General features: G+C 39.9%; 1 protein-coding gene across 23 annotated transcripts in view; it reads right to left on the bottom strand.

Moving 5' to 3' along the window:
• The window catches only part of BNC2 (basonuclin 2), a 410,528-nt gene that overhangs the window by 132,463 nt on the left and 255,611 nt on the right, over positions 1-22,454 (bottom strand). The window lies entirely within an intron of this gene.

The raw sequence follows: 22,454 nt of genomic DNA, 5'->3' as shown, positions 1-22,454 counted from the left end.
ACTGCAAAAATGCAGGAAAGGGATTACTATCCCTGTTCTCCTTCAACTACAGCTTAACTACCCAGCCCTCTGAGGTGCGGCTGTTCTGCTTACAGAATCCGGGGTCCAGGTCCAGGGGAATCTGTTCCTCCTCCATCTCTCTTTATCAACCCTCCTGGCCCACATCAAACACTTCACAAAATACACTGCTACAGCCACAAGAGGCAGAATCGGGAGGGATGGGGAGACGGAAAGTAAAATGACACCAAATCCTTTTATCCATGTGTTTGGCACCTCACATCAAGTACACACAGGTGTGTGTACCAAAGTCTTCAAGAGCCAGGTGGAAAGCTGTCACCCACTCCTTCCTATTCCTTCAAAATGGCTGGTAGTTTTAAAAGACGAGGACTAAACTGTTGAGGGTACAGAGACACAAAGAAGTTGTTCAGAGAATTGGAAGAGCACAGGTGGAATGGGGAAGGCAAAAATATTTCCCTAGATATGCATGTGAAAACCTCAGTGAGTCAGCATATTAAAAGACATCACTGATTTTTTTTTCAAAAGCATGTCATATGTCAAGAAGTAGGAATACTGTTGTAAGCCACATAAACGTACCGTGGAGGTCAACAAGTTTTCCTGTAAAGGATCACACTGTGAATATTTTAGGTTTATGGGCTGTACCTTCTGTTTTACAACTACTCACCTCTCCTATTATAGAGGGAAAACAGATTAAACTACTGGGCGTGTCTGTGTTGCAATAAAACTTTACTTACACAAATAGGTACCTGGCCACGTTGGGCTCTGATACGGAAGATGAAAGGGCAGGTCAAATAGGTAAAGAAAGACAATAGTAGATAAGGAAAAAGTCCCAAGAGTGTGCTTTAAGAAGCAGTTACCGAGATGAGCCACAGAGGAAAGCTCGAAAAATTAACCTGCCCAGCCTGCAGATGTCAACTGCAAATTTCAGCATAAACACATCACCAAGGATTATGCTCCATCAAATTTCTTCAGTGAATCAAAATTTCCTGCTTTATGATTGCTGGAACATAGTGAGTCGCCAAGTTTTCAACAGCTATTGGGGATATCTTCTTGGTGGGCAAAGGGTTAAGTACTGATTCTTCGAGTGTCATAAAAATAGTAAACTGAAAACTGGACTTCAGCCTAATGCCATGGTCTTCCTGACTGACTGTGGGGAATCAAGTCTGGATCTCAGTTGGGTTAGGAACACAAGTTGGGCTAACAGGAATGAAAGAAAGGTTGGGCAAAAACTTGTTCAGCAGGACAGAGTAGGAAACGATGGCCACCCACCTTCATGAGCTATGGGCCCAACCAGCTGCAAAAATGGCCCTATATCAGTGGTACTGCTGAAATTCCATCTTTAAATGAAATCTTAACCAGGAATTTGCTATAAAAATACATGAAAGTGAAGCTACTTCTGGTGACTCTAGAGTGAGCATGAATTTGAGAACCTCCCACCATGACTTACTCTCTTCTTCCCTTCCCCTGTTTACGCACTTCAGTGGGATCCCTAGAGCTCACAGAAACAGTTTGAAAAAGCACTGTTCCATACAATTAGACAATATCAACTGCCTTGCCTGCTGTGCATCCCCTTCATTCTGGTAACAGAGACTGGATTTCCTTTGGGGGAAGCACTCTTCCCTACACACAGGACTCTTTATTTCACAGAACAGAATATTCCTGAAGCTGGGCCTGGAAAACCAGTACATCCCAGTTCCTTGGCCACAACAAATGGTTTAAGAATGGGCAAATGGCCTAAGTCTGAACAGTGAGAGTGAATCCAGGCTTTAAGTTACAACTACTGAGAAGTTCTTCCCTCTCCTTGAAATCTGTCACTGGCAAATATGCTTGGGAATGAGAATTGCATAGAAGACAGCTGGGCCGCGAGATGGCCTGGGAAGACTGAGGTCTGACAATACCGTTTGATCCAGAAGACACAGACATGGCAGTGCTTGAGGGTGGTCCTATCCCCGGAATTTTCAGTTACACAAGCCAACAAAGTTTCTCTCTCTCGCTCGCTCTCTTTTTATGTCTGCTTGAAGTAGGATTCTGTCATTTGTATCTAAAACAGCCTTGACTAAGACCACCACCTTTTGGGGTACTCCTCCAGCTGGATAACATACAATTTCAAAGTAGCTGTCAGTGCTTCAACGGAAGGTATGTTAGTTCCAAGCTAAATGCGATTCACAATTTCTCCAATGACTGGAACAAGGATACCCTTAACAATTTGTCTCATACAAATTTGCAAAGGTGATGGACACCATCAACAATATTAATAAATAAAAATAATTGTCGTATAGGAGGTAGTAAAGGAAATGACCATTTAAGTACTAACTAAATGTCAGATATCATTCTAAGGAATTACAATGATGTTTAATCCTTTAAAAAATTCAAAGGACAAGGAACAACTATTACTGCCTATTCAGAGATGACAGGCTCCTTGAGGTTCAGTACCTGGCCAACGTCACTTAATTATTTCTCCCAAGAAATTCTGTTTCCACCACATGTTCAGGTAAACAGTCAATAAGCAACTCTGGAAACGTGCAAGTCTTCATCAATGTTGGAAGCCCCTAACTCCTAGCAATCTGGGCTTCCTGCCCATCACTCTGCTGAAGCAAGCATTTCAAAGGTCACCATCACCTGCCTTACCACGAAATCCAATCGCTTTTCCCCTTCATTATTCTCCACGATCACGCCAGAGCAGCTGACCTTATTGATCACACTCCTCCTCAGATGCTCTTCTCCTTCATTCATGCATACATTCATTTATTCACTGGCACTTAACAGCTTATCAGGCAGGCGCTGCATGCAGATGCACAAGTAATTTATGCTGAAAAAGAGATCTGATAAAGAACTGCAGGACACAGAAGAGGGGGCAGCTCTGCCGGGAAGGCCTCCTCTTCTAAGAGACCCAGAATTCGGCAAGCGAGAAAGGAGGAGGGCAATCTAGGTAGGTGGAACTAGGGCAGGGGTTCTCCAACACTGTGCCCATCAAAACCAGCTGAAGGGCTTGTTAAAACACAGATTAGATCGCTGGGCCACCGGCCCTCGAAGTTTCTGATTCACTGGGTAGGGGTGGGGACCGAGGACCGGCATTTCTGACAAGTCTTCACAAGAGGCTGGTGCTGCTGGCCAGCGACCACACTTTGAGAACCACTGAACTGACGGGGTGTGTGTAAGAGAACTGAATATTGGAGGAATGTGTCAGACTTGCAGCAAGAGTTGAAGATCAATACAAAAACGCCAGATGGGCAGTCTATAAGGAAACCTTAATACCAAAGGCCAAAAGCTCTGGAAAGGTTATAACAGAATTTTATTTGTGGGATACAGAAAATATTAAATCTTTTATAAGATGAAAATGACTTATAAATTTAGATGTCAAACTCTGACGGGAGTCCAGAAGTTTATTTAAAGCAACAGTTGTCAGCTTGGGGCACATGGCCACAGAGCCATGATCCCTACAGAAAGGGGGCAAGAGAGAGATAGATGGTCCCATTTCATTTCAAAAATTATCACAGATGATGCTGACGAACCCCCGGACATATGCCACACTGAAAACCACAGAGATAGTTGTGGGCAGGGATGGCCTAGACTTAACTGAACAGAGTAGGAAATTTTGCAATACTCCACTGGGAGATGCCTTAACTCAGTGGACTTCAAATAATGATAGGCCTAAACCTGGGGTATGCAAAGGCCTTTCTCAGATAGGCAGACACAAGGACTCGATTTCCAGATTCCGAAATCCCCTACTCTTTCCTAAAACTGATCCACTTGAGAACAGGCCGGCTAGTCGCGAGGATTACCCATCCCCATTTCTCCTTTGAAAAGTGCACCCTTCCTCCTTTACCAAATAAAGGCACCCTCTGACTTGGCTTAGACTGTGCACTGGCCCAGGGTGGAAAGCTCTCTCGGGTGCCAGATAACGGCCAATTTGAATTGCTTTGTGAAGCCTCGTTTAATAAAAGCACCAAGAATCTGGAAAAGGGCCCTCTTTCTCTGACTACACACATCCAAAGAAAAGGGTAGTTAGAACCTGGTATCTGAATCTACACTAGAATATCTGAAATTCGGACACAAGGTAAAATGGGGCAACAGTCGTGCACTCGCCTTGTGCGTTCCTGCCTATTTTCATAACGGCTCCCTCTTTAGGCGGTATCACCTGTGACAGCAAAGCAGACATGTCCAATACTGAAAATGGCTTCCCCTCCATTCTTTCCAATTATTCCTGATACTTTTCTGTACGAGGTATCATCACCTACGAAGAAAAGCCCCAGAGCACATGTGATGCCTAACCTTTTAAACTCAGTTTGAGTATTTGCCCAGACCTATGAAATTTCTAAGATACACTGCATAAAACCTATCAATAGGAATTTTGCATTATTTCTTTCGGAGACTATGTTTATCATTTAATAAGGTAGTTACAATCCATCTAATCAAATACTCTCAAAATATTTATTTTGGTTAGGATTAATTATCATTTTCATCTTATAAACTTTTGAATATTTTCCACATTCTGTTCATAAAAATAAAATTAAAATAGATTGTGATCTAAATGCAGTCCATCTAAATGCCAAAGCATTTAATTTTTAGCAGTACATACCTTCTCCTTTCATTAAATACATTAAACAGTTTGACCATGAGATCTAGCAAAATTAAAGTTTTTTGTAAAATATGACTATTACTTACTTTGTTCCTAAAATTCAACACGAGATTGTGGTATGTACAGGGAACGACGTTATCACAGTAATACCATGACTTGTAACATATTCCTCATTTTATAAAAAGCTTAACTTACACATTACAATGCATCATTACTACTTACTAACTGTTTTAGTAATCCATCCTTATGAAATGCAGTCCATAATTTATTGTTGTTTTTATAAAGTTTCTCAAAATGCATATTAGCACATTTATTTGAATTGACACATGGGTTCATTTTTTTTAATGATAATTAAGTCTGATTTGGTAGCCTGATTTGACCGTGATCACTGGATGGAAATTTTTATTAAGACTGCTAAATCTGCAGTCATAAAAGTATCTCTTTCAAAAAAAGATACATTGCAGAAGTTGTCTGAACAACTAATACAGTATTTTTATTTTCTCAATTTTTCCTTAGTATATGAAAACAAAAGATACACCTCTGAATGAAAAACTAAGAGCTAAATTTATAAATAGGCATTTGATACATCTTGTTAATGACTATAACAACATCTGGGTAATAAGGTGCATGATCTCCATTTCTTTCCTTTTAACAGAACTAATTGATCACTGTGTAATTGTTGCACATAATCTGAAATGATTTCTAAGAACCGAATGATGATGCGATAAAGTTCCGAGTCTCACCTATTCATGTGAACAGGTGTCCAAGCACTTACATCTGTAAAAATTGAAAAAATGGGCAAAGAATGGATAGAGTACATTTTCTCTTTCTCACAGTAAGTACTATGCATTTACTGACACGTTAACTAATCTGGGAAGAAAAAAATCTATAGCCCCATCCATTTTATTGACTGATGTATTTCTAACAAAGATCCACTTTATGTTTAATTATGAAAATCTGTAATATTTATATTGCTTTGTTCTTACTCCTCTTGATGATCAAAATTAAACCATAAAATTTCCACTTACTTTATTTTCTTAATTTTCCTTGCAGACATGTGTGATAAGTTGAATGATAAGGGACTTTCCAGTGAACATGATTTCATCTGTGGTAATATTATGGGGACAGTGCACTGGAAACAAGAGTTAAGGAGAAAAAATAATGACTCAGAACAGTGATTTAAAGTTACCAGTGTTTAAAGAGTACTTGTGGTCCTCCAGATTGAGAATAGAGCTTCTAGGGCCAGACTCCAAGGGTTTAAATTCTAGCTCTGCCACTGACCTGCTCTATGACCTTGGCTAGTTACTCGGCATAGGATGGTTCTTTGTTTTCAAAACTCTCTTGGGGCAGGCAAGCCAATAGCCTGAGGACCACTACCTTAATTCAAAGAGAAAGAAAAGGAGAACAAAGAATCAAGAGGAAGCTAACAACAACAGGGAAGAAAACAGATGCTTGGAGTGAAGATGAAGCAGGGTTACAGGATGACTGAGATTTGCTAGTCTTGGGGATTTGGCGGGGAAGTCAACTGAGATGTAGGGGAACCATCAGGATTCCAGAGCAGCTGCCTCTCTAGCTGCCCACATGTGATGCTCTGCCTCGAGGAATCCAGCTACTCCTACACTCTGCAGGCGATCCCTAACCTATAAATTGAGCTCTACCCCAGCCCGGGGCCCTCAGTTACTAACTTGTACTTGACCCCTACTCCTGTGAAAGGTAAAACAAAGAAACTAGGCCACCAGAACGCTTGAAATCAAACTTTTGTTGTGATTTTTTTGATTGTATGTATCATAGATGCTCACTGAAAAAAAAAAAAAATTCAAGAAAAACAACACAACCGTCCACAGTCCCACCACCCAAAGGCAACTCCTGGCTACATGCTGATGTAGCTGCATCTCCTTTTCTTCATCCATAATTCTATACAGCTGAGGTCACGCTATAGTTACAAATTTCTGTCCTGTTTTTTCTCTCACTGAACTTTATATAGCATGAACATTCAAAATTTTCCCTGACTACTTAGAGCCCATAAATTTTCCCACTGCAGTTCCCCCAGATCAATCCCTCCTCCTGGCCTAACCTCTTTCTGCCCTCTTTAGTATAGGCTTTTAAGACTTTCCTAAGTCCCCTACTGCAACAGACAACTGGTGGTCTGGTCTGCCTCCATTCTTTCTGGCTTAAGACAGTTCTCAGGTCAGTCTTCTCCAAAGACTGCTTAGAATATCTCTTTTCTGCTTAAAAGTCTCCAGTAATGCCCCAGCCCTACCCTCCCATATGCCAAATCCTTCACCTGGGTCAGAGGACCTTGGACCCAGGACTCTCCAGCCTAATAACTCTCTGACATGGGCTCTCTGTTCCAACCAAAGAGAGCTTCTCACTGCCTTTTCAACAAAACTACTGAAGAAAGCAGCCATTAAAAAAAATATATATATATATATACCTTCACACACAATGTTACACCCCAGGTGTGACATGAGAACACAATTTAATCAGGGAGGGATGGGGTGTCCCAGGCAAAGTCAGTTCTGCTGGGATGTGACCAAAGAGGAGCAGCACATGATGAGGCTGGAGAGACAAGCAGGGTTCCATTCGCTGAGCTATATTTTTCAGATTTTTTAATTTTCGATGCGGTTCCTTAAGGGCCTTTCCTCTTTCTTTGTTTACCTTTAAACTATCTTTTCTTTTCAGCTGCAATTCAAGTTCTATTTTCTTTCTCTGTGAAACTTGGAGGGGGACCCCTCATCCAAGAGCAAACTGTCTCAACCATGGTGGTACCTACGTGTACCCATCACATACATCCCAACCATATGTTGTTCATTTACTGGGTCGCTTCTGGGCCTATTCTATCCTAAGAGCTTCAGCAACCATATCTGAAGGGTAATCAGTCAAGGGTGTTCAGCCCTCATACTGCTGAGTGGACGAAGAAAGTTAGTGTACAAAGAACAGGAAAAGGCCATGGTGGGTTTGCACTGAAAGGCTACATGTGTGACTTGAATCCTTGATCTCACCCATGCCTCTTTCTTAGCCCTCTCCTTTGCTCTTTACATTACTCTAGAGAACAGTGGGGGTAGATAATGTGGCAGGAAGTGAGATGGGGTTGCCAGCTGGGCAGGAACTGACTACAGTTGCCTAATTTATTCCCTTTCCTACCACTTCCAGCATTATTTGGGGGCATCCAATGGCTTCCTAGGTGGAAACAGTATGAAATCTAGTGGTGTTAAAGAAAACACCCTAGTATCAGGGTGCAGAGACCAGATTATGATGAATAGACATTATGAAAATCATAGTACAGATCACTAGATTTGTGATCCAGGTGCTAGACTTATGGTCTCCCAGCTGTAGGAAAAGGTATAGCGGAGCCAGCCCTCCATATTCATGGGTGCTCATCAATGGATCCAACCAACCGCAGATGGAAAATATTCACGAAAAATGATTCCATTAAGTTCCAAAAAGCAAAGCTTGAATCTGCCAGATAGTAGTTGCTACAACTACTTACCCAGCATTTACACTATATTTACAATTATTTACATTGCATTTACATTGTATAAGTAATCTAGAGATGATTATAATACATGGAGGATGTGGGAGGACATTCATAGGTTATATGCATATACGACAGCCCTTTATATAACGGACTTGAGCATCCATGGATTTTGGTACTCATGCAGATCCTGGAACCAACCCCCCGCAGATACCAAAGGACAACTGTACAGACTTTTTTTGCAAAGGGGCAAGAGAGCAGTCAACACAGTAGGATGGTAACAATAGCATCTACAAAGAAAAGATGATTTTCCATTTGTAAAAGGCCTGGAGGAAAAGAAAAAAGCAAACAGATAAATTAACCTCTTTTGAGTATGCAGAATTTTACTGGGAAAAAGCAAAGGGTTAAACCGCACAATAACAGATACTAGTTAGAAAAAGAAAAAAAAATTCATACAATAAGAGCTTCTTAAACTGTGAATTAGGTTACTGAGGGAACATAATTTACCCAGATTTCTTTAAAATGCTAGAAACAGAAGCTTAAACTGGCAGTTTTCTGACTATAAAACAAAGGAGAAATTGAGGCCTGGATATAATTTCAATCAACTCTCTGACAGGATCTACAGTTTTCCAAAGGAAAGTGGTGGCTAAGCCACAAGACCCCAAAAAGACACATAAGTCAGTGTGAAGAAAATTCATTTCTGTCAAGAACAGAATCACCGTAAGGACAACAGCTGGAATTTTTGTGGTTCATTAATGTAAGTGTGTAATGTAAATGTAAAATACGTATAAAATGTAATGCAAAATATGTAATAAATGTGAAGAAATACATACTTTTAATGACACTGCTAACTTAAAGAACAAAGTAATGTCCTTTATAAAATTCAGTTTTCAAATGTGTAAAATAGTGCTGGCGGTGTGTGAGGAGTGGTTATAAAAGAACTTGCATCTATCAAATGAAATGTGAATAACTATTTTTTTATTTCGATTTTTAATAACAGGAATTACTCCCCAAACCTTCAAATAAATTAAAATAAATGTAAACCTGTAATTCTACAGACTTCACTTCCAATATTTTCTGTGAAGGTCACAGAAATAAGAACATATTCAGATACCTTTTTTTTCTTAATGTAGGAGTATAAAAGTGCTTTTCACTGATCCTAGAAAATTGGCTCTCAGTGATAGTTTATAGTTCTTAGTTTTCCACAACTTTTTTTTTTAACATAACTTTCTTTAAAAGCCAAATTCAAGTGACTTAGGTGGTTTTCACGGGAATATGCTAGAACATTTCAGGCCCTGATGTCCGGTGGACCCATCTAAGAGCTGTTCAGGCATGCTGGTGTGAAGCTTATAGCCATTCAATAAAATAAAACTGAGCAAAGTGGAATGATTTTTTCAAAGCCACCTACTTCGCAGAGTAAAACAATTAAAAATTTGTATGAAAACGGTCTGAAAGGCAACCTTTTATTTCACTAACTTCCAGTTCTGTCTTGGATATTTTTAAATTTTTAAATGCTAATTTGAAGCAATTTTACAAGTTAAAAAAAAAAAAAATTAAAGAAGCCTTATTCTTTCTTTTTGGGAGAAAGCCAAGTAAGGCCAAAACTGCAAAGCTAATTGTTTCGAGAACTCCATGTCTCCTGCCTCAACCCCCCTTAGGATTCCGAATTAGAACAGCACCAAGTGGTCAGCTTTTAGGAGCTCTGGGTCCTAGAATACGATTTTAATTTCTAATAGGTTAACATTTCAGTGTGTCTTTAAAGGGCTGTTTTATGGAATTCTTTCCACGATTACTTTAAGAGTCGAATAAAAACAGTTAGTGACAGGATTTTATTAGGGCAATTTCTGGGGTCAGATTTTTAAGTTTTGATTACTTATAAACAGAATATTGTTCCCTTTCCTACTTCAAATAACCAGACCATAACCTCTGAATTTATGAGGGTGGGTGGCTCTTCATTCTTTCTAATACGACCAATCATTTCCAATTACACCCCACTTTATAATATGCACACCATACCCAACATAATGACATGTCATTTCAATGTAGCCAGCCCATGAACTTCTACAGCTTTAATGGGATTTTGCGTATTTCGAATTTCATCATAAAGGGGCCCTTTGGAATCATTATAACATCAATCCTTTCCCATTATAAGACTCAGGTCTCTTACTAGGCAAGAGCATCAGGGCACAAGGCAAAGGCTTAACCTACCCGAAGACTGTAAGCCAGATCGTAATAAAAGCTGCAGCACTTGGGGAGAGCGTTAATAAATGGCAATGATGACATATTAAAAACTTTTTAGTGAATGAAAGCATCGATCAGGAAGGCAGACGATGACTGTTACTAAGAGAAAAAGTCCTTATGCCTTGAAGTAATATTTAGATTTGCATGTTTCATTCACTACTTTGGGGGGAAAGAACTAAGTAATTGGGAGCAAATTAAGTACAAAGTAACTCATGTTCCGTTTAAGTCACAACTTTCCAACTCTAACTGTCAAGGCTGAATTAATCAGGATATTTAATACCAAGGCAAGAGAAGGCTTGCTTTTAGAATACTTTTAAGGGAAGAAGAAAAGCAATGACACGGAGCTGAAAGAGTTGATCCCCAAGTCTGGTGATAAAAACTGTCAGCCCATATGTGTGAAAGGCTTTCTTTGTTCTTAAACAAATAGTGTGTCAGTGTTTTTAAGTTAAAATTAAAAAAGACAAAAAAACAAAAAACAACAAAAAACCACCTGAGTTTCCATAAACCTTGATTACATTACTACACCTTATATGCCTTATGTGAATGGTCCTTGATTTTTCCGTGTCCCTTAATACATGAGGGATATGTGTACGAATACTCATATGGTCCATTAGGAATGGGATCCTTACCTGTAAAAAGGGAAAGGGGACAGAAGTTGTTCCAAGGAGCCCCCCGTCCTGTGGATTTTCATCACTCCCTAGTTGATGTGTGGCTTTGAGAGCACGTGGATATGCACCCACCGCACCCACAATGAGGCCAGGGTAGAATCCGAGCTCCACTTGAGACTACATAGGTAATGTTTCAGACTGATTGGCACTTCCCCCCTGTGGCCTTATGCATAATAAAGCCTTCACAACAGACTGGAAATCATTAAAGCCTGGCTGAGGCACACATAAAAGCGGACTGTCATCGCTGGGTTCTTCAGAAGCTCGCTCTCCTGGCTACGAGATTAAACAGGTCCCTGCTTTACTTCTCCTCCTCCTTCCATTGGCCAACTTTTGGGCACACGTCTCTCCTCTCCTAAAGCCACTCCGTCAGAAGGTGGTAAGGGGAAAGAGAAAACGCAGTCTGCAAACTCGACAGTAAGGCCAGGAAGAGACTGAGTAAACAATCTCCCCGCTGAAGCCAGGTTTGGGGACTGTTTTTATTACTGCTGCTGTTCCAGCCAATCTCTAGTCGCCAAGGCCAACTGAAAGTCGACCACACAAACCTTGCTTCACTTAATTCACAGATCAATGAATTAAATGTACACTAACTACAAAACATACCCCTTTAAAAGTAACTACTGAAATATGCTACCTGAACGGACCACGTGAGTCCTTTTACACAATGAACAAAAAGTGAATTCTTCCCTAATCCCGATTTATTAACTCTAAAGACTTAAATTTTCTTGAAGCAGCATCTATCTGTATAAGAATTTTACTATGAAAACATTGTAAACACAAGGCATATTTATTTTTGATAGAACATATGCTTTAAACTCTATCTCATTAGTGAAGAAGTATTTCAAAACAGAGAGAGCAGTGACACAAAAAGCAAGCATCTGGTAGGAAATACCTAAAAGAAAGAAATGATTATATTCAGTCTTTTTTTTTTTTAAATGAACGTCACTTTTGTGTCACAAGTACTTTTCCTGCTCTCTCCCAGTAAGTCAGCCTGAAATCTCATTCTAAATCTATAATCAATCTCCCCCCCCACTGTAATCCCTTAAAACTCTGGCCTATCACACACACTTTTGACACTGATGTGTGTTTTCTTCTGGATTGCTGGATTTGCTTAATGCATATATCAAGTATCAAACTGCTTTGCATCCGTGACTGGCGGGATAAAAGACCTCTATATAAAGATTTGCTCATTGAAAAAAAAAAAAAAAGGCTAAGAAGGCAGTCTTGGGAAAAGTCTAAAGTAACCAATTTTTAAAATGCTTGAGTAGAAAATGTGAAGGACTAAAGCAATGCTTGCCGGCTTTTCCATTAATATAATCGATGTATGGCTGAGCAGAGGGAGGCCTTAAAAGTTACCATCCTGTTCTCTACTACTTGACACATATGAGTTATCAACAAGGCTAAATAGCTTCCAGTTTCAGCCACTTGCAAAATGAAACTATTTGATCCCATCACAAATACTTCATGGAGCCCAAAAGTCTCCTGAAATGATGTGAACACAAAGAAACCGAGGAGGGTACTGGTTAGCTCTCTGAACCCTGGTTACCAATTTGATGATGGTGATGACTCTCAATTCTCATTGGAAGACAAGTTCCATTAATCAGGACCAAAGGGCACAATAAAAAATTCCAAACTTTAAAATGCAGCAGTTTTTCCTTTGGATATTTTACTGTACTTAAAAACTGGTCATAGAAAACACTTGCCAAGTTCATTTAGTCTCTGACTGAGGCACACATATGTGATCTCCTAATTTACAGCTTGCACATACAGATGTTCACACTTAGTAAAAGGGTTTCTTAATAGCTTTTTTTTTAATTAAAAGTGTGTTGATAATAGGTGTTTTAAACATATCCAAACAACACAGCTGAACTGACAAATGCCTGTCTTCACGTCTCACATTGTGGCAGGATTTTATGAGAGAAACGATTATGATTCCGTCGCGCGTCTATAGGATGAATGCTACTCCCCAAACCTCCGAATGAAATCTTTCATTAATTTTGTTCTCTATGATCTGTTTCCAAGTAGAAAATGTTAGATTGCTGCTAGGTGTATGTAGCCGAAAGCAGAGCCACACAACCGTTGCTGGCTGCCTGTATTTTTTTTTTTCCCTTTTGCAAAACTTTGAACCCCATCCAGCTTTGACATACTGCCTCTTCAGTTAATAACGATCAAGTTTCCCCTTGTCTCCTGTCTACTTTTCTTTGAGGCAACTGCGCACTCAGCATCCCGAGATAATAACACACATCTATAAGATAAAAGCAATGGCATTAATGTAATTGTCTGCCTCTCTCTCTTTAGCCTAATCTTTTTTTTTCCTTCAGTTTTGACTGCCTGTGTGACACCTGTTTTTGTCTCCTCTGATCCTACGACAGGTTTTCCGCTGACAAGGTTTTTGCCTGACAGAGATTCTGCAGACAAGAACATAATAAAATATGAAGAACTGCTTGTCAGAGTTTCTGCCAATGCTCACATGAAATGAAGAAAAAAAATTGACTTTTTTTTTTATAAGAGGACTTGTGATGGTCGCTTTTGGCCTCTCAGGAAAAAGACCTCTCTGGCCAATTTCTCCAAGCCAAACAGGTGTTTTCCTTTATGTGAGAGGTTGATTTGTTTTTTAATTTCTACTCATAGTGGAGAACACGAACAGCCAAAAGGAGGGAGGATTTTTTGCCGGCAAAGGAATATTGAAGAACTACTAAATAAAAGTGAGAGAGATGTCACACGAGACCCTATTTCCTGAATAAAATAAAGATGCTCCCATCTGTTAATGATCACACAAATTTAAATTCTCTAAAATTTATTTCTTGGTTAGGCTACTAAAACCTCCCTCCTACCTTTCCCTTGTTTTGTTGTCTGAAGACAGAGGGAAACAGCAAAGATGAAAAAAGAGTGAGCGCTGGAAAAGAAAAATACAGAAACAGTGACTGAAGACAGGGTGGTTGCAGGTTGTGCTTACTATTTAAAATGGGAAGAGGTGGCCGGAAAAGAAACTGGCAATTAGGAACCAGAGAATTTCAGATACACTTGGGAGGAGTTCCCATAAGCCTTTGTTCCACATGCTCTCCCCACCGACCGTGAGAGATGCTGCGGTAGCTACCAGCACCCAGAGATGAAGACGTCCCAAGCGAGTGGAGGGGTATTACAGAAATCACCCTTCTGGTCCCAGTGAAGTGTGCTGAGAGTATACAGAAGGGAATACTTTATCGCTACTGGTGGGAGGAGATCCCGCTTCCCAGATGACCAGGGCAGAGCAAAGAGCAGACGTGAGATGGATGGTGCAGCAGGTGTGCAAGCAGGAAGGACTGGGAAAGAGCTTACAGTGCTGAGTGAAGGGAGCACAGGAGCCCGGATTCAGGTTTTTAGGATTTTCACACCAATCTTAACTACTCTATCAGCAAACCAGTTTAACCTAAGCTTCAGTCCTCCAAATGCATTATCTCACATTGAGGATCTAGGACAGCCACGTCTAATAGGAATACAATTCAAGTCACATATGTCATTTTAATTTCTCTAATCTCATTTTAAAGAAAAGAACAGTGAAACTAATTTTTATAACAATAGTTACCCCAATATCTCAAAAATTTTACCAACATGTAGACAATATAAGAAAAATTCTCTGTGAGATATTTTACCTTTTTTTAAGCTTACATCTCTAAAATTCAGTGTGCACTTTCCCAACATATCTCAGTTGGGACTAAACACATCTCAAGTACTCAAATTCATAATCACGGCTTCCCTACTGGACAGCCAGGTCTAGGATTGCCTGAGTCATCCTTTGGCCAATTGAACTTAGAGCCCAACAGAACTGTCCTTTCAGTAAAATGGGTTTACACTTGTTTTTGTAGTCTCACTTAACCATACAAGCAGGCTAGGAGACCTAGAAGGCCAAAGTAGGGATTTCCCTGTGTATCAAGGACTAGCTCCAAGGAGAGAGGGACCTTACTACTGGGCCGCTTAACAGACATTGCTTACAAGTCTATCCAGTTGTGGCAATAACTCCTTAAAACTTTCTAGACAGTGTTTTGGCTGTACATTCACTAATGACAGATTAACTCAAGCTTCTAAAGAGTTACAAACTTCTACCCTCCCAGAAGACAAAACCTGGTAAGAAGTGACTTGCACAAACAAGAGTTTACGTCTCCCAGGATACAAGTCAGAATTTCTCTGAAATACCATAGTTATCTCACCCAGTGAGTCTACTCTTCAAATGGGGGAGGAGTAGAGTGGGGTATGGTGGGGGGATGTCCCACGCTTAGAGGAAGTCATCACTGTGACACAACAGAAGAAGGAAGAGTGGTTGAGAGCACTGCTGAGGGGTCCTGGGTCCTTACGACCCAGTAGCATCTCCTCACTACCTGAACAGTGCATCTTGAGTAAAACGAGAAGAGCTAAGGATGTTTCATTTATAACCCCTTCAATTTGTGTTCTGCTTAACCTGGTGAACTCCAGTTAATTAAGATGTTCCTATAAACAATTAAGCTTCCTGTAGGATCGTTAGCAAGATATAAAAATTTATGATGTAATAAAGTGCAATAAAATGATAAAGTGGTTAGCCCATCAAAGCACTTCACATGCAAGAGTGCAGGTGTGAAAATAGGCAAAAGTAGACTTAACCCTGACTAAAATTCATCTACCTCTGTTGTTTTTGACTTTCAACAGATAAGTATTCCTACAATTCATTTCAATTGATGTGCACGTCTTAGAACATGACTTTTGGAAAAAAAAAAAAAGCTTCAGACTTCTATTCAAATAAGGGCTCACGTGACATTTTAGAGGAAATGGAAGGTATGACACTAAACTGAATTTGCTGGGAAAAACAAGATCACCTAGGGAACACTTGGCCCCATCGCCAAAGGACCTGGTTATCTCACTCCAGCACTGGGCACTGAAGAAAACCTTCATGAGGCTCTAGGTATTATCATTAATATTAAATCCACTTTTTCATTTAATCCTCTTCACATCTTGACTGTGATATTCAGGTAGATTCCTATTATTATGAGTTTACAGAGAAAAGAACTTTTGAGCTCACTAACTGGAGACTGAGATGGGATTTGACCACTGGCCTCAACACACCCAACTTTTAACCACTTAAACTGATAAAATATATCTGTCATGTCCTCAAGGTTGAAGTTTTATTTCTGTAAGAACTAAGAAATAAGAACTAACACTCATTAAGTAGATTATCTCATTTAATGACAGAACTGAATCCTACAAACTAGGCAATGTCATTACCCACATTTCACGGATGAGAATGCAGAGTTTACGTAACCTGGCCAAGGTCCTACCAATAGCAGGAGGTAGAGCCAGGACGGGCACCTACACAGAGCTGCACTCCTAGGTACGTCTCTATCTTACCTCCCATCTGTGGACCTGAAGCTTCTTCATACCCTGAGGCTCCAGCTCTGCAGGTTTCAATGGCAAGATGCTCCCTACAAAGTCCTAAGCAGTGGACCGGCACTGGATTTACCAGACCCACCTTGCGTTCCATCTGAGTAAGATGGAGCAAGAAAAAAACACAGTAACAAAACTTGGGAGTTAATAGGCTGAGAATCTAGGACTTTGAAGAGGAAGTGCTGTTTCTGCTGGGATTTAAAAAAAAAAAAAAATTAGGGAGTTCAAAGCACCATCCCAAAGGTGGGCAGGCTGAGAAACAAATCACAATAAGCAGCTCAGGGACACAATAAGGACATAGTTAAGGACATTAATCAAGCAGCAAACCTTCATGTTTGTGAGGATGTCCTCCCTGTACAGCTCTTATCAGCTATGATCAGGGAGGAAAGGAGAGAAGCAGAGGAGGGCATGGTGCCCTCAGGTCAAGCCAAGGCGGCCCCTTGTGCCAGGCAGGAAAAACGGCCTTGTGTTTGCTCTCTGAAATAAAAATAAGTGGGGAGATGTTCAAGGACTTTGTCCATGGAAAGACCAGGATCCAGCTGCCCCACCAGAGCTCAGAAGCAGCTAAAAGCCAGTGTCCCTAACTAAGAGAGAATTTTGCAGCTAGACAAGCCAGGTTTCAGCATCATGACCTGGAAGAACTAAATCTTCTAGAAACACAAATTCTTTTAAGCAGATACTCCATTAGTTGCCATATTTTCCAAACCAGGGCACCAGAGGAAGAAGCCTGGAGGTTTCTAGTCACGTGTTTCCAAGCAGAGCCCTGGGAGCATGACCATCTACATCTTCCCAAAGGATCAGCTTCTCACTTTGCCGCGTCGAAGCCTGCATTTATCCCCCTCTGTGCTAAGGTCTGAAGCTAGTACCTTTTTCACACTTTTCAACTAATCCCCAATACCCCTCTGCAACAATTCCCTCCGAAAGCAAAATTCACTCTTGTTGGGACAATCTCCAGGTCGGTAAAAGGGAGGCTGGTGCTTTCCTGCAGGTTAATATCTGTGCGCACTATTTTCTTTTGTCAGAGGATACTCTGTTTTATTCACCTTCCTCTCTTAATCTTGACAAATTTACAAATGATCTTATAGAAACTGCTGCTGCATTACTCAAAATAAGCATGATGTGACAGGAATGTCACCCTTCACTGCTTATGACGGAAGACTTCTATTGGGGTGGGAAGCGGAAAGACTAGTGAAGAAAAGAGAATGGAAAAGGAAAGATTCCTACTTAATTATACACTGGCCCTTGGACTCAAGTCAGGGAGAACATTACAGTTACCAGTTGCGGATGAACTACTTTCACAGATGTTTAGACAATTCGTAAAAAGAGCACAGACTGGGACAAATAACAAAGACATGTGACTCTTTCATGGGATAAAATAAAAAATTACTGGTTTTGATCCACCCTGCTTAAAATCCTTGTAAAGTAGCAGGCAGCCAACGCATCTGAGGAATCTGTATACAGAATACTGAGATCTCATGATTCTAAATGTAGGATGAACATAATCAAAAGGTTTTTGATTATAGAATGCTCAGAACCAATGGCTCCGATTTAGGACTTAATTATGCAAATTAAGCCTAACTAGGGTTTTCTTTTAAGGTGCATGCTAGCCAGATTTAGCAAATAAAAATACAGGACCACTCAGCTAAATTTGCAAGCTACATGTTTATACTAGAAAATTATTCGCTGTTTACCTGAAATTCAAATTTAACGGGATGTCCTATATTTTCTATTTGGGTGAGTGTCTATAAATACCCCTGTTCCAATAATACATGTCAAGCAAAGAGCTGGGAATTCAAATTTAAAGATGCCGAGAAAAGAAAAGAAGAAAAAAAAAAAACAAAGAAAAATTACTTCCAGTGAATTACAAAAAAGAAAGGCTTGAAATTAATGGATTATATGAATATTAAGTCTTACAGGACATTAAACCATAAAGCTGGTTGGTATATGACACTAAATTAACTTTATACGGCTCACCATTTCTGTGGCACAGAACTGAAGAACCAAGGGATACCTGGCACAGTACTTTCATAGGACGTATGTTTAATAAATATCTATTCACTGATGATCCAGATGATACAGGCCCAGCCTGTTCATTTTACATTTTAAAAAATCTTAATAGTTTGAATACTGGCAGGAAAGTAGCTGGCTTGATGAGCAAGTAATTCAAGTACTTAAGGGCTAAGTATTCTATAAAGAAAATAATTTGTACCAAGAAAGCTACTGTGGGCTTCATTAAGCTATGTAATATATTTTTTATTCATCAAGCCTCATATTCTGGCTAAATGCTTACTAGACATAGCAAGAAATAGGGGATTTTTTTTTAAAGGTAGTGTGAACAAAATGGGCTTTGTCAGAAGTAAAAATGACTGATGAAGCAAAGAGAAAAATTCTAAATAAATTACCTTTCTAAAATCAGCCCACCTCTTTCAGCAAATCAAATATACCTCATCATGAAAAAAATAATAATTTTCTAGTACTCTTAGATTACCATTCAATGCGTCCTAAAATCTTTGAACAGTTTACTTTTTAAAACTTTTACTGCTTTATTTATATTAAATGGTTTAGAAATAAAGTCATCATCTAGACTACAGACTAATACTAATTTGCAAATAATAAATGATAAAAATGGGACAGCGAGTACCTTACACCCTTACGCCCCACCTCGAGTATTTCAAAGTCAGTAAAGTCTGATTAGTAACACTCGTCACTAGAAGAAGGTTACTCAGAGGAGAATGAGTAGGAAGCACCCTTCCTCCCGTCTCCCTACCCACCACTCTACCCCTGGGTATATCCCAGTAATTCTTTCTCCTTTGTAAGACTATGTAAATTCTTTGGCTGAAGCTCCAATTCTGTGAATGGCAGAATTACTATACTAGTATGGGGGGGAAGGGTCAAAATGTCAGCAAATGAATTTCTACCAACACCAACATTTATGTCACCAGTAAAGAAGCCCACTGCTGCTCTTACGCTGATATCTTATTTAGGCACTGTTGAACCAAGAAAAATCAAACTTGCAGGAAATGTGGTTTTTAAAAAAATTTTTTCCAGACTCACTCTGATAATTTTAGGCAAATGAAGGAAAAGCATAGAAAAAATGCAAACCAAAGAAGGAAAAAAAAATAAACTTGTTAAGTGAATTAAGGGGCAGTATGCTGGAGTCCTTCAACCAAAGATTGTGAAAAATGACAAAATTAGAAACTGTGGGTCATTATACACTGTCAGTATAGACAACCTGTACCCCAAAAAGTTTTTTAAAATAATTTTAAATTCAATAAAGCCTTGTTTTCATTATCAAAGTGCAAGAGCTGAAATTCATTAAAGGGGAAAAAGAGCAGGAAATCCTTTATTAATTCAGTGGGAAATACCTATTGGTAGTCAAGGAATCGTTTTGGGGTTTTCTTCCCTTTAACTCAATGGTGCTAAGATTTCAAGAAGTAACTGATGAATAGCACCTCAGCTCAGTGAGTAATTTCAAAGCTCAGGTGTTACAGTATGATCAATTAAATACTTAACTCCTTTTCATTTTTTAAAACATTTTTCTCAAGATTTTTGTAAAGCAACTAATGTCAACAATTCAAGTAGGTTTACAAAGCAACCTAAGGCTATGAAGTGAGTGCTGAGTGTAAGTATGTATGTATATATGTGTATGAATAATATATAATGACCCATGAAATTCAACATCTTATGAAGAAACTGAAGCTGCTGGTAACAAAGGAGACAGGAAGACATTTACTCAAAAGAGGCCAACACATTTCTAAAAATTCATCTTTTTTGTAGATAACACTTGGTTTGGCATTTAGTTCTTTTTTAGAAGCAAATACTAATTTTTTTTACAGTATAATAGCAGGTGGAGTGTGTTCAGTGATATGATGAAATAATTCTGTGAGATGTATCTCAGTTGTCTTACTGCTGTTCCAGCCACTGTCAGAGAAAAATCCACACAGTAAAGAAAACAAGTTCCTTCCTCCTTGTCCCACCCATAGGACACTGTACTGAGCAAGGCAGCCAGGAAGACGGCTGTGTCTCAGCTCTGAGCAGGTATGACTGGAGACATGATTTCAGGGCTTTCTGTGCAGGGGCAGAGAATGAAGCAATATGCTGAAGTGCCAAGGGCATAAGGAGTGGGTGCTCTCATCCCACCGCCAACTCGGGAGCTAGGAGCCAACCCCTCATTGTCATATTTTCCCAGTGAACAGGGGAAAGGAGGGCTTTGTGTATTGGTGCATGCATATTTTGAGTTGTATACAGGTATGTCCCTAGTGGTAGGGGAAAAGAAGTCAAGGTGATAATGGTGATGAGGAAAAAGTTAGATCTGAGAAACTTTGAAATTAATATATCAGAAACACAGAATTTCTAATGACACAGTAGGAAAACCTCAGTCTGATATAACAGAAATACCTTATTCAAGTTTGGTGGAAAAAAAAACCACAACCCTCAGAAAATCTTAGAAACATCCGCCAGCCAGGGATAATTTATGTTGTTCACGAAAGAAGAAATACTGCTTTTTTCCCCTATTACACTACTAATGTAATCTGCACGTGGAAGTTGTAGAGATAAAATAAACTGGTGACACAGTAAACTTTTATACTCACAAGGCTACCACAGTAGACCGATGATGGTAATGCAAGATGGCTTTGAGAAAAACGAGAGTGAATGAATGAAAAGTCCTTTGTTTAATGACTGACCTGCCCCTGCTTTATAGCTCACAGGTTGTCTAGTCTGTTACTTTTAACTTGTATCACTTATTTTAAAGACTTCATATATTTTATCTAATTCTCACTGTCATCTTGCACGGTAGGCATCACTAATCCTCTATTATAGACGAGGAACCTGAGATACAGTGCTGTTGAGCTACACGGCAACGAAGCTGTCGAGCCAGGATTTGACCCCGCGCTGCCTCCATGATTCTTGATGGGTTTGGGCGTAAGCTATTACCTAGCAGAGCCAGTGCTTATTCAGGGAAAGAAGGATATTTAGGAAGTGGTATAAACCAAACTGTGTTCCCCCCGAATTCCTATGTTGAAGCTTAATCCCAAGCACAGCAGAATATAACTGTATTTGGAGACAGGGCCTTTTAAGAGATGATTAAATTAAAATGAGGCCATTCTGGTGGGCCCTAATCCAATCTGACCAGCATCCTTATAAAAATGCACAGAGACGGCAGGGGTATGCGCCCCAAAGAAAGACCACGTGAGGACACGGCGAGAGGGCAGCCATCTGCAGGCCAGAAGAGAGTCCTCAGAATGAAACCACCCTGACTTTAAACGTCTTGGCCTCCAGGACCGTGAAAAAATAAATTTCTGGTGTTTAAGCCACCCCGTTCCACCCCATTCTGTGGAATCTTGTTATGGCAGCCCTAGCAAACCAGCACAGAAGAAATCATCGAACGAAGTCACTTACATATTAAGTAACTGTAGCTCAACTGTTGTTCCAAACTGGACAGAGCGTTGCTACAGATTTTGGCCTTGTTAATGAAGCAGGAAAGAGCTGGGTCCCTGGAGGCACCGGGGGACTATGGCCCTGTCTGCAGGCACACTCCTTCCAGTACGTTCCCCTCATACTACTATATCTACTGTGTGTGTGTGTGTGTGTGTGTGTGTGTGTGTATTTGTGTGTGTATATTTGTGTGTGTATGTATGTATGTGTATGCATGTGTGTGTATGTATGTATGTGTGTGTGTGTATGTATGTATGTGTATGTGTGTGTGTGTGTGTGTGTGTGTGTGTGTGTGTGTATGCCACTACCACATTCACCTCTTCTGTCTCCCTCACAGAAACACGGCTGCCAGGTCCCCACAACACCAACACACACGTCCCAACAGGCCAGATACATGACAAATTAAAAGCATTTCAAGGCATGGCCCGGTGTCGTTACCTCAGATCTTGCTAGAATAACATGACATTTATAAAAATACAACCCACTGGATACTTGGCGCTGCTTGGGAATGAAGAGTATGTCCACTTAAGCGCCAATACCCCAGGCTGTCAAAAAAAGTCTCAAGCCAGGATTTCTTCTATAAACATTACCTATCTTTAAAAATTCTACAGTCTAGGAAGTGAAGAAAATATGCTCCTTGCTTATTTCC

The sequence above is a fragment of the Camelus ferus genome, chromosome 4 (genome assembly GCF_009834535.1).
Source record: "Camelus ferus isolate YT-003-E chromosome 4, BCGSAC_Cfer_1.0, whole genome shotgun sequence".
Classification (NCBI taxonomy): Eukaryota; Metazoa; Chordata; class Mammalia; order Artiodactyla; family Camelidae; genus Camelus; species Camelus ferus.
The sequence above is the reverse complement of the archived record's forward strand: the minus strand, read 5'-3'. Positions and strand labels throughout refer to the sequence as shown.